The following is a 14,345-nucleotide window of genomic DNA, read 5'->3' on the forward strand; positions in this document are numbered from 1 at the left end:
CTCTCCCACCTTGAGTGGGTATCCTGGCACCAGCTCCCAGGAAGACTGAAAATCGTAGCCACTATACTACTTAAATCCCATTACATGCGCTGACCCCAAATCAATCAATCCACAATATTTCACTATCGTATGCCTACTTAACACTATCCCTCTTTGTCCCCCTCCCCCCACCCCCAGATGGATAAGGAATCAAGAGTTATGTGTTCATTATAAATTGTTTCTGGTCAATTCTCCATTTGTCCCTCTAGGTCTATTCTCGGTCTCTGCCTGCTTTGTTCAGGCTCCCTTGCTTTCTGGTTTCCAGTTGATTTTAGCTGATGGCAGTCATGAGAAATCAGAAGGTGGGAGGAGAGAGGTCAAGGTGTTAATTCCCACCCTACTTCCTGGCCCCCTTCCTGCCAGGTAATGAAATGACCTTTAACAACTCCACTGTCGTCACCCTTGTCTAGAGCTACAGCTCTCTTGCTTTTGCCCCTTCAGACATAGAGATGTAACATCTCCCACTGTTGCTAGTTTCTGGCACTCCAAACGCCCTTGTTGGCTACCTTACAACTGATTCTTTCTCTGTAAACGGTCCATTTTATTAAATGCTCTTCAATTAAGCTCTTTGAGTGAGCTGTTTCCTGTCAGTACTCCAAAGAGATAGTGAGGAAGAATGAGCTTGTGTGTGCAAATGCACGTGTTGTCTGAATCCAATCAAGTTATCATGTGCTTCTAAGATTTATCAAAATAATGTTAACTCTGGTGGTTTCTTAGATGTTTTTCTCTTTAGCATGGACAGTTAGTCAAATCTAATATTGCAAGAAATACACTAGACACTCCAGAAATTAACTTAGCAATTTCAGGTTCAATGATTACACATCTTGATGCTAACATTTGACACTATAACAAGCTGGCAGTGGAAGAGGGAAGGAAAGAGAGTATCATTACCAGGAGTTATCCAAAGTTTACAACTGAGTTTATACAGCTTTAGGATTCCTAGAGATGACAAGGTTTAACTTTGTTCCACACAACCTGGAATGATGCAACATCATTATCAATGTAAGCAGACCCACAATAGAAATCTTAGCCTGGAAATTAGTCTTTCCAGAAATGTCCTATTTAGAGACTCCATATGAATGTAAACAAAGGTAATACAATAACTTAAGTGGGCATCTGTATGCCTTGAGAGTCAAATACTTTTAAGCAAAAGTAGGTCCAACATCAACCTTACGTTTCCAAAGTTCAACCTGTAGGCTCTGACCTGTAGACAATGGGAAGCTTGCTAAGGATTTTAATCAAGGAGATGATGAGATCAAATTTATATTTTGGTGTAATTTTATTGGGGCAGCTGTATGAGTGACAGACTAGAGGGGCTGAAGATGAACTGAGGCAGGCTAAAAGATTGTGCGTTCATTTACACCAAAGATGGTGAGGGTGTGAACTAAGGCACCGACTGTAGGAACACACGGGGGTGGGAGAAGGGACTGAATTAAATGCATTTCTGGAAGAGAACTGAAAGACTATCCTAGGTGAATTGAAGTATTAAATGTGCCTGGTGCCTACAAACAAAACCAACTGCATGAATGTTAGATAAAAGTCAAGTTCACAGAAGTTTTAAAGCCCATTAATGTTTCAGGCCACCGATATCACATTTTCACTCAGTCAAATAATGGATCTGAAAATGCTTGTAAACAGTGTCACCAATATTCGGAAACTTCTTCAGAATTCCATTTAGGGTTTACATGGTGGGAATGGTGGTATATATGGTGTTCTGGTGGCGAACTAGTGAGAAAAATACCAGAGTAAAATCTTCCAGTTCCCTAAGATGCTGGAGATGGATGTTAATGTGTGTAGCCAGGGGTTGCGGGGGAGGAAGTACAAGGAAAACAGGAGTAAGGAGACATGGACAAAGGATCTCCAGAGTTCCTGGCACGTAGGACGTGTTCCTGTGTATATTTGTTAAATTAATATGTGAATTAATGAGTATGTATGTATATGTGTAGGTATATATATATATATATATATATACACACACACACACACACACACACACACACACGTGGCATGAATAACTGCACAGAATCAGATGTGTGTTGCTACAACACGCTGAATGACAATTATAAGCATAATAACTGAAAGAGAGGACAATTTCCACTGGACTATACACACTATTGTTTGATCATTTTTAGCTAAACAGATTGCTAACCAGTTACTGATTACTAACTGTTGGCTAAATGAGTCATTCTTTAATTGGCTTAATGAGTAAGTCTACTTCCCATCATAAGTCTTAGGTAATGTATGACCCAAATCTCTTTGGTGCGCCTCCAGCAGTTCGAAAATTAGGGAGTAAATCTTCCAAAGTTATAGTGTTGCCAGCCTTTGTCTTTTTGCACAACCTGATTCAAATTTTCAATTGGACACATTCCAAGTTTTGTGTTAGTCTGGGAGGGTGTTTACTGGCCTCGAGAGATTGCCTAATTTGTCTTAAGTTCTGTGCATCACATATTATGTTTCCTTAGTTCAGAAAGAAAAAAAATGACCCAAACCTGCTTTTACTATTTTATTCTTTACTCACACAAAATTTGCAAAAGGATCATAGAATTAGACTGTTTTCTTAAAAAATAATTACGTTTAAAGGTAAATATTTAAATTCACATTGCAAATACTAATTAAATTTCAAGGGGTCTTTAAAATATAGGTGCTTCCTAAGAATAATAAGGGAGGAGGGGAGGCACCAGGGCAAAAGGGAGTCCCTTGGGCTCTTTTTGTCCCCAGTGATGGAGGCTGGTAGTTGAAGGGAATCACAATGCAGCTTCCCGGGAAGTAGTTTGATTTGCATCTGGCAACTAGATCGTAAAATACGAACTGAAGGATTTTATCTGTTCATTAAAATATTTAATAATTGTTGACAGTACGGAGGACAAGGCAGTGGGAATCCACACCAAAATACAAAAACTTACAGTTGCCAGATTCTTAAAATATTGTATGTCACAATTCCTTAGGTGTTCCTGTTTTCAGAGATCATGTCATAGAATAAAAAAATGTCATGTGCTGAGGCTTCTCGTGTATTATGAGAGTCAAAAAAGTTGTCTTTCTTTTGAATTACATTTTCCTTGAAACAAAACTTTAAGGTTCTCTGATCTAAAATATGATAAATTATAATGAAGTATATATGGGGTACATATAATTAGGCAGAGTCTATCCCGAAACTTACCTATTTTTAAAGTATCTCAATACATAATAGTGACATCATAATCATTTCTTCTTTAAAGAAGAGCATGTGCCCGGGACAAATGACTATTTCCATAGAGAGAAAAGTTAATATGTAATAAGGGAAAACACTTTACTTTTATGCTTTCTTAAATTTCAGAAAGTATGACTTTCAACACATATGATCCTATCAAAGCATCACAATACGTATAGATGCACATATTTGTGATGAGAAAGTTCTACTTTTTCTATATGCGCTCAATTATTTCCATTATTTGGAAGTTGGCAGACTGTCTTCAAAAAGGTTTCTACATGAAAAAAAATATGGAGGGATAATACATTGCATAATGACACCCCAAGTTTGCATTAATAAAGTATTCCACTTGTAAGTTTCACAACTAAAGTAGCCCTGTGGTTGTCATAGATTACAGTACACACAATTTGATTGTTCCAGGGTAGACATCTGCCAGAAACATTTCTGTTTAGCAAGATGAATTTACCTTAGCCCTGTCAAGAATCACATTACAATGCCAAAGTATTGCTTTGAATATATGTTGAAAAACAGCAATAAATTTATCGAGGTAGGGTTTCAAATCCCCTCAGAATCCTGTCATTACTGGTGCTGTGGCTAGGCACGTGTGAGCTCAGGTTACTCCATGGGGGATTTGCCAATAGTAAATGCCACTCACTCAGTCGGAACAGCTCAAGAAAAGGTATTGTTGACTGTGAGTGATACAAGGAGTTTATCAGCATCACAGCAAGGATTCCAGCATACTTATTTTAGAAAAAAATATAAGGATATTTAAAACAGAATCCCTCTCTAAGCCATTTAAGCACACTCACATGGCAAGTTGTTTATCTGTAGCCCTTTTCCTTCTTAATGGCAAACTTCTGTGAACGATTGGACTAAACTCTAATAGAAACCACATTTGCCTCCAAATACCTAGTATTAGCCATCGTTCATTTGAATAGTGGAGTCTGCACTTCCCTTGTGTGTAAAGTACGGGATAGGAAGACAGCAGGAGATGCCAAAAATTGGTCATTATTCTAAAGCTATACAAGAACTATTGGTAAGTTCACATCTAGTGTCTTTGGGAGCCAAGGTAGACCACACTCTCCTCTACAGCCTGCTTCACAAATGCCAGGTGAAATTTTACTCTAATTTCTTGAAAGGCTTATGAACTCTACCAAGAATTTGCTGCGCACTTTGGGAAAATTTTACGGTGTAGACATGGCCACACGATAGACTTCTTATACCCATAGCAACTTTGAAAGTCTAAGATGCACAATAAAGACTACTGCCTTAATAATACCATGGGCCACATCCGTATAGGCAAGATTGTGTGCAAGGTTCACAGTTTAACTACCATAAAATTTAGCTGCCGCTTTCATTTGAGAAATGTGGCAGATAAAAGCAGTTTCAATATTGCACCATTGCATTAATGTAGATGTAGCACAGATATATTAAATTTTTTCCTCTCAACACCATGCTCTAAGAAAGTAGTAAAAGTATTATGTTTGCATGATACTGATTTGACATGTAGTCTGAGAAATATATGAAATGTTGTATTTTTAAAGGACTTGGCTTATGAAAAGTCATATTTGAGGGAGTGTGGAATCAATTCGCAGGGATAGTTTATGGTCTAGGAACTCCTATAAGCTATTGGAAGAAACTAGTGTGTGCGTGTGCATGTGTGTATATATGTAAAATCGGACAGAAGTAGTATTAATAACTTATATTGAACTCCATCAAGGGAGAATAAAAATCTTACAATCTCTAAGTTTATAGTTGCAATACATCTATGGTATTTACTTAGTCTAGAAGTTGTATTTATATCATTTTCCAGTTTTTGTACCTTCTAATTTCAGTTCAGCTAGAAATACAAATTTCTATCGCATTCAGGTAAGCCAAATTTAAAAAGATAAGATCTAAGCATAAAAAGATCCCAGAAAACAATGAACTTTTTAGTGTGTGTGTATCCTTGTTTGATGTAACCACTTATATATCCTGGAAGAATGTCCAGAACTACTGATTTGAAGAAGGTTTACGGATATTTCTGTAGGAAAATTGAACTATGATATAGATACTGGAAGAGAGGAGAAACCCATGGTGAAATAACCCAGAAAAACAAAAACATAATAGAGAACAGATACATACAAGTGTACCCTACTAAAAAAAAAAATCAAGACACTATTGGCAGTATAACAAAAAAAAAAAAAAAGCATTCATAGACTATCAAATTGTGGCACAACAGAATATCCTATCACTACAGAAAAGTGAAAAACAACACTGCACTCATAAGGAAACATTCCTTTTATTGAAACTGTGGGAAATCCTTTTTTCATATGAATTCAGAAACTTTGGACATGATTACAGGTCTGGTATCTCTCCAATATATCCTCTATATTAAAATTAAAAAAAAAAAAGCTTTCTCATCTTTTCTACTTGCCTGCTACGGTCTAGTAAGGAGAATTAACACTATAAATCAAATCTATTTCCTCTGAAGTTACTTGCATGGTGAAGCATGTCAAGCTTTTTATTTTTGAGAGTTTCTAAGTGTTTGGCAGCCAGATACCACTGCTCCCGGGGCTCCCTCTCTGGCTTTTAGATCAGGTAAAAATAGGAAATATTCAGAAACTGATGCTCCACATTCTTTCTGAGATAGAAGCCTGGAGCATCAAGATTCTCAAAAGGCAAATTCCAATTTGTAGAATAGTTTCAAAATAGAAATTATCACTTAAATCACTTAACATTATCTTGTACATTGTGGTGCGTGTATATGTACATATTCATTTTTAAGGAATAATTCGTAATGTTAAATTAATCCTGAGAGTATAGCAGTTTATAGAAATAACAGCACTTAGGAAACTGAGCACTAAAAACCTGTGGGATATATCTATTTTTTAAACTAGAGTTAACACCCCTGAACCCGAACATCGGTCTGTGTCACTTGTGTCTTTGTCCTCTTTGCATTCTACCCGCACACATTTTTTTCTTCTCATGATACTGGCTTTCCTGTAACATTCCAACTCCACTTTCAGTCATCACTCTTCACCTTCTTTCCCCCAGTTGCCTGTTGATAAACATCCCCTCCTAAGTCCACCATCCCCTTTTCCCTGTGCTTTTCTTCAACATAGAATTCTCTCTTGACGTTCTCAGTACCATTCAGTCAAGTTTGGCCCATGTGAAGTGGCCACTTTTTCTAAGCACTAGGAAGACAAGATAAATCAGAGTTGGCTCCCGCATTTCTGGAGCACATAGCAGACTGAGGGAAATAAAGACGTGAACAAATTATGAAAGTGCATGGTCAGAGGTCAGAGAGAAACGTGAAAGTTTGATGGGATTGCACAAGACTAAGGCTTGGCAGGAACAAGAATTACGATGAAGTATTATTTTGAGCCAGTTCTTGAAGGATGATTTCGAGTTTCCCAAGCAGACAAGGAGAGGAGGACGGACAGTCAAGCACAAGGTGCGGCATCCACAAATACATGGAGCGTGAAGAGCGTGGCATGTCCTAACACCAGAGAATGTTCAGTGTGGCTAAGAAACCACTTCAGCAGGACGGACAGAATAGAAAGATAGGACAGAATAGAAGTTGTGGTCAAGATGAGCTTTTATGCCATGCCACGTAATTCAAAAAATTTTTTCTATGTGCTACAACTTAAAGCAGGAAGATAGTTTCAGATTTGTGTTTAGACAGATCATTCATGCAAAAAAATGGAAGACACTGGAAAGGAGGAAGACTCAAGGGAAAAAGTAAAAACAGATATGAGGTGGTTGTTATAGTGAGGTCCACGAGTGGCCCTACCTAAGGCTACCAAGGCTGCGGCTTAGGTCTTTCTTGGACCTCCAAGAAGAGGTCCAGAGAAGAAAAGTAAATTTCAGAGTTTTTTAGTTTGTATAGGATTGCCTTGAGGGCACAGTCTGAAGCAAGAAGGTATATTTAGTTTATCTGGGAGGTGATTCCAAGAGCAGGATTGAGGGATCAGGGACAGGGAAGCAAGTGAAGAGGAAAAGTCAATTTAAAGGTGTTACTGAGGTTGTCATTTGGGCAATGGGGCTCATTTCTGCCAGTACCAGCTGAGAAGGGCACAGAGTACTTTTCAGAAATGTGTACCTAAAGGACAAGAGGCAGTGACATTAATCTATAAGCTCCTACTCCATTGGTCTCCATTGTCCCTGAGTATCCACACCTCATACTTCCAGGTTGTACTTTCTCTGGCCAGTCTAGCTTCCATGAGGTCTGAACCAGAAAGCCTGGTGCAGAAAATGAGTAAGGGGCAACCTGATGCCAGATTTGGTTAGCATGTGGGTAGAAGTCCACAAGGAATCATCTGCCCAATTCACATCTGAAAACAGAGTTACTCACACGCGCGCACACACGCGCGCGCGCACACCCACACACACAGGAATATTACTCAGTGATCAAAAAGAATGAAATCTTGGGGTGTCTGGGAGGCTCAGTTGATTAAGTGTCCAACTTCAGCTCAAGTCATGATCTCACAGTTCATGAGTTCAAGCCCCGCGTTGGGCTCTATACTGGCAGCTCAGAGCCTGGAGCCTGCTTCGGATTTTGTGTCTCCTTATCTCTCTCTGTCCCTCCCTTGCTCACATGCTCTCTGTCTCTCTCAAAAATAAACATTTAAAAAAAATTTTAAAGGAATGAAATCTTACCATTTGTAACAATGTGGATGGAACTAGAGTGTATTATGCTAAGCAAAATAAGTCAGTCAGGGAAAGATAAATATACAATCTCACTCCTATGTGGGATTTAAGAAACAAAACAGATGAACATAGGGGAAGGAAAGGACAAATAAGATAAAAACAGAGAAGGAGACAAACCATAAGAGACTCTTAAACACAGAGAACAAACAGCACTGCTGGAGGGGTGTTGGGTGGGGGGAGGGGCTAAATGGATGATGGGCATTAAGGAGGGCATTCATTGGGATAAGCACTGGGTGTTATATTATTAAGTGATGAATCACCAAATTCTACTCCTTAAACCATTGTTAAACTATATATTGGCTAACTTGGATTAAATACAATTAAAAAAAATAATGGTAACCACAAATAGGTACTAGTTGAAGCTACTTAACCTGAGGAGATCACTAGAGTAAACACGTAGACTGGCATCTCTTGACATGGTCAAACTATAGGGTAAACCCACAGAAATCAGGAAATATGTTTGTATTTATTGCCATATGCACTTTTCTGAGAAGTAAGTCCAGAGATTTACCACATTCTCAAAGTGATACTTGATCCACAAAAATTTAAGAACCACAAAGTTGGAGCAAGAATGCAAGTGCAAGAAAAGAAACCAGAAAAACAACATTTGAGAGTCAGAGAGGAGAAGATGGGAAGAGAAGTGTTCATGCCCAGGCTTTAGGATCAGAAAACCCTGGGGCGCCTGGGTGGTGCAGTCGGTTAAGCGTCCGACTTCAGCCAGGTCACCATCTCGCAGTCCGTGAGTTCGAGCCCCGCGTCAGGCTCTGGGCTGATGGCTCGGAGCCTGGAGCCTGTTTCCCATTCTGTGTCTCCCTCTCTCTCTGCCCCTCCCCCATTCATCCTCTGTCTCTCTCTGTCCCCAAAATAAATAAACGTTGAAAAAAAAAAAAGAATCAGAAAACCCTGAGTTTGATCAAGGCTGTATTTGAATTTGAGCAGATTATTGCATTCTTTGAGCCTCATGATGCTCCTCTGTAAAACAGCGATAGTAACACTTAGATCTCAGGGGTATTTTAAGTATGAAATGGAAAACATGTGCCAAGTATCTAGAATTAGGTAAATTCTCATTAAACAAGTTGTCAGAAAAGTGGGAAAATGCCAGGAAGAAACTGTATAATAGAACCTGAGGGGAAAAAAAGACAAAAAGAAGTAAATAATAGTTTTCATTAGGCAAGTATAGAAAAGGAGGTTGAAAAGAGTTCATGGAGTTTTTGATGAATTTCAAGAATAATCAAAATACAATTGTTGGGTAGAGAAGGTACCTTGAGGAGTAAAGTACTGGATTGTCAGAGCAGACTCGTACAAATCAGGTATCTCACCCAGTAGTGAGCTTTACAAATCAGTTAAGGATATCCTCAATCAAGAAACATAGACCAAATAGAGAGGCCTGGAAATTCCACACAGCTTTCCAGGTCCTTCCTCCCACATTAGACATGCTTTTCCTGGCCCAGAATAATATATGGAATCTCCAAATAAGGTTTTGCAGGGTTACCTGACAAGTCAAGAACATTAAAGTTATGAAACATCTGCATTTTATACCCAAAGGAGTTCTATAATTTATGAGACATTCTCTAAGGAGTCATGCCTTATAAACCATATATTCTGAGTTTATTTACTACAGTAAACCTTTAGTCAGGGGCTTCCTACTATAAGAATTCTATGGAAAGTTCTCTTTCTCCTACCAAATATTATTAGTGTCTTTCTCTAAGAGAGAGAGAGAGAGAGAGAGAGAGAGACAGACAGAGACAGAGACAGAGAGAAAGAGAAGAAAGAGAGAGTCCAATTGATGAGGAGATAAGAATAGTTCACTTTTCCTTACTTTTTCCCCAGGGGTGCTCCCCACCCCCAGAGAGACTGAATGGATCACGCGGCAACTGCCTGAACACTTCTCCTCAGTACCATATTCATTGTGCCACCCACTTCTAACTCAAGTACCCAAGCAGTCTTCTCTTCCAATAGAGAAGTTATCATTTTTTTATCATTTGGTATATATCCTTCCAGAACTTTCTTTAAATATTTATTGGTGTATGTTGGATTCAAATATGTGTGTGCCATATATGTGTATATAATACACTATTGATTTCCCCCCCCCTTAACAGTATGTCTTGGCTATCTTTCCATATACTTCAATTTTTTAACAATTTTAACAGCTGTGAAGGGTCTGAGATTTTACTGTTTGTGGGTTGAAAGCTAGCTTGCCACAGTTTCATGGATGCTGGCAGATGACATGAGACTCTTGGGTCAGAGATGAAGAACTTTTCTCCCAACAGCAATAGCAATGTCAGGAGTATCAGCATTTATACCAATCCCCTAAGCTCCAGTTCCCATAGGGTAACACGAAGAAGGATAGGCAATGTCTGTATATGTGGTTGAATGACCCAAACTTAGAGAATGCCAAATCTTCATTAATTGGCAGTCAGAAGAACAGCTTTATGTTGATGCTAGAGGAAGACACTGTATTTATTATACTGGAGAGTAAACAAACATAGCCTATACTCCAGAGGGAGATAATATCTCTATCTTCCAAGGCTATTCAGTATACATTCTTGTAAGACATGCAGAAATGTAAGAGGTGCCATGGAGGATTGTCTCCCAACAAACAAGTGTATACAATTTCATAGTATTAACATTATTTAACCATTCTCCTATCAATGGTCATTAACAGTTAATGTAGAACAAGTTCTGCTTTCTCAATTATTTTCCCAGGGTCATTTGCTGAATGAAATTAACTTTTATTTCTTTTCCTTTTTTTTTTTTTTTTTGAGAGAGAGCATGAGTAGGGGAGGGGCGGGAGGAGGGGGTAGAGAAAGAGAGAGAAAAAACTCAAACAGGCTCCATGCTCAGGGCAAAGTCTGATGCGGGGCTCAATCCTACAACCCTGGGATCATGACCTGAACCAATATCAAGAGTCAGACACTCAACCGACTGAGCCACCCAGGTGCCCCTGAATGAACCGAACTTTTAAAGTCAGTGACAAACTGTTCATTTATTTTTATTTTATTTTATTTTATGTGAATTCATTTTCTGAAGTAGGATTTTGTTGGTTATCTCCCATAATGGTAGTTTTTCTCATATGTTTTGAATGCTTATTCTGCATCTTCCTCTTGAATGCATTGTTATTTGTTTTTCCTCTCTCAATTCCACGTTTCCCTTTCTACTGTCTAGGAATTCTTGAGTTGTTCCATCTGGCCTCATAGAGCCATCTTGTCAGAATCAGGTCTTAGGTTGATGACTAGTGGCTCTGGACTAGGGACATTTCAAATCGATTCATTGAGCCAGTATCTGGGTTGGGTTCAGGCTAGGCTTCAAATCTGAGTCTCCTCCATCCTGTCCCTCAAGGTATATGCTGTCCTTGGCCACTGTCCTCAGGGATCCAAAGCAACTATTTTTATCCTCCTTTGAGGGCAGTGGAAACATGGGGCAAGGAGTCAGAAAAGAATATCTGAGAACTTTGTGTTAAGAACTGAGGCTGATGTAATATTCATTACATCACAGTAAATGAACTTCTTGCTACCTTGACCTAATCGGGGTCTAAAGCCCAGAGAGCTCACACTTGTAGCTTCACACACTTACCACTTTGTGCACCTGCTGCAGAAATATACTCCACAGAGGCATTAAGCTTGTTTTGGGCTAATATATGTAAACACACACACACACACACACACAATTTAGATATATATGGCTTCTTTTTCTAAATATATATATATATATTTTGTTTTCCACACTGCTATGTGTTTCCAAGGACGACCTCAAAAGATGAACTTAAATTGCGACCTCCACTGGCGGCAAATATGACATAAGCTCATTTATACAACTCAAATAGCATAAAAACAAGTAATCTGATTAAAAAATGGGCAGAGAATCTGAATACACATTTTTCCAAAGAAGACCTACAGATAGCCACAGGTCCATAAAAAGATGCACAATGTCACTATTTATCAGAGAAATGAAAGTCAGAACCACAATGAGGTATCAGCCCACACCAGTCAAAATGGCTAGCATGAAAATACAAAAAATAACAAGTATTAGCAAGAATGCGGAGAAAACGGAGCGCTTGTGCACTGTTAGTGGGAATGTAAATTGGTGCAGCCACTATGAAAACCAGTATGGAGGTTCTTCAAAAAATTAATAATAAGACCCCCATATGATCCTGCAATTCCACTTCTGAGTATTTATCTACCTGAAAGAAATGCGAACACCGACTCAAAAAGATATCTACACATCCATGTTCATTTTAGCATTATTTACATTAGCTAAGACATGGAGACAACTGAAGTATTCACTGATAAAAGAATGGATAAAAAAATGTGGGACACACACGTACACAGCAATATTAATTAGCCATAAAAAAGAAGGAAATTCTGCCATTTGTAACAACACAGATGGACCTTGAGGGCATTATGCTAAGTGAAATCAGCCACAGAGAAAGACAAATACCGTATGATCTCACTTACATGTAAATTGAAAAACACAAAATCTCAAAACCCAAAAAGCAAACCAGAACTCAAAGATACAGAGAGCAGATTGTGGTGGCCTGAGGCAAAGGGCTGGGGGTAGGCAAAACAGGTGAGGGTGGTCAAAAGGGACGAACTCCTAGTTAGAAAAGAAAATGGCTAGTTTACACAAAATTGTGGCAATGCGTATGATGTAATTCTTTCACAAGGTTATAAATTGACACCTAATGTTTAAGATTAGTTTTGAGCTGGGTTTAAATCAGTGGAATTCTTCTATTAGAAGAGCAACTATGGAAATAATTTCCAACCTCAGAACTTTCTTCCATGCCCTAATAATTTGATGACCTTATAAACGTATTTTCTTGCCATATGTAAAATATTACCGTCAGGTCTATCAAGTCCCAATTAGCCCAGACTCTAGACCCAACTTTTTGGGAGGCGGGACAGTGGAGGCAGGTGGGATGGGAAACTAGTATGCTTAGTTTTTGAAATAGATGAGTTCTATAAATATTAAAATTGAACACAGTCTTTTTCTTCAGTTCAATCATAACCATCTGTGGTTCCCAAATATAAACAATAAAAAATAGTATTTCAATAAAGCTCAGAATCCAGTGAGAGCTTTTCATCACTCAGAATTCCGAAAAATGGATAAAGAAAATAATTGTCTTTTAAGAAATATGGTAACTCAAAATACGGTAACACAGCCTTTAATTTTCTATTATTATTTATAAACGGTGGAAAGCCTTTTTTCAAAAAAGAAAAACGTTTCAAATTTTGAATAAATTGTTAGACACAATTAGTGAAGGACAATGCAATCAGACCTTGAAGGGCTTTCCCTCTAATATTGTGTACTTTTTACTTAGATTGTCACTTATCTAGTGCCAGTGTGAATTAAACTAAGGAATATATATAAAAACAGCAGACCTACATATTCATATGGGTAAAAATTAGATAAACTTAAAAAATACCTCCTTTGACTGAAACTTTATCTTTGCAAACAGACCTGGAATCTATTCCTAGCCTGGTTTTTGTTGTTGTTGTTCTACAGATAGATAATAAATAGTGATCTTTGAGAAGATTTATTGAGAATTTTTTTTCCTCACCTGATTCTTGGGATATTCTACGAATATCTGGGGATTTCTAAGAATATCTAGGGATTTCTAAGAATATAGAACTTGTGTTGCTATTTCACATCAGTAATATTTACATGAATGAATCTGTCTCTTGAAATGAACTTCTACCCTGATATCTAGCATATTTTCTCTAGAACCTTGTAGTATATAGAAGTTTAAAATCAAACTTGAGATTTCTTACACCAGCAAAATTTCCCTAACCGGTTTTGAGAACATAAGATTTTGATTATTTTGTTTTGCTAAGCAAAGACACTTTTTAAAATCTGGTAGTTGATATCATTAAAATATTTTAACACACAAAATTAATCAAGGGGATAATGTCAGAATAAATTACTGGTTTTCCCAAGAAATAATGGTTGTCAGCTTTATAGCAAAACAGTATTTCTTACTTACATTTCTGGTTTTGAAGTGAACCCATGAAAACCTTATTGTTGACTTATTCAAGAAGGATTGAGACCTGACCATACACTAGGTTCTGTTTTAATGCTAAAGGAAAGCGGTTAACAAAATTAAGTCCCTACTTTCAAAAAGATTGTGTTCCAGGAGAAGAATAAACAAATGGACAAGTAAATATGTCAGCTGGTGATGTTATATCAGATGGAGAAAAATAAAGCAGAGTAAACGGAATAAGGAGTGCCAGAGTGGGAAAAATGATGATTATTTTATAGAAAACATTCAAAGAAGACCTCTTTACAAGGGTGAAATGTGTTCAGCAATCTGAAGGCAGTCTAGGAATAAATCATGCTGCTATCTGGCAGAAGAGAAAGCAGGTGCAAAGGCCCTGAGGCAGATGCATGCTTAATGTGTTAGAGGAATAGCACAGAGTCCTGCATGACTGGA

This window comes from Prionailurus bengalensis, chromosome A2 (assembly GCF_016509475.1).
Source record: "Prionailurus bengalensis isolate Pbe53 chromosome A2, Fcat_Pben_1.1_paternal_pri, whole genome shotgun sequence".
Classification (NCBI taxonomy): domain Eukaryota; kingdom Metazoa; phylum Chordata; class Mammalia; order Carnivora; family Felidae; genus Prionailurus; species Prionailurus bengalensis.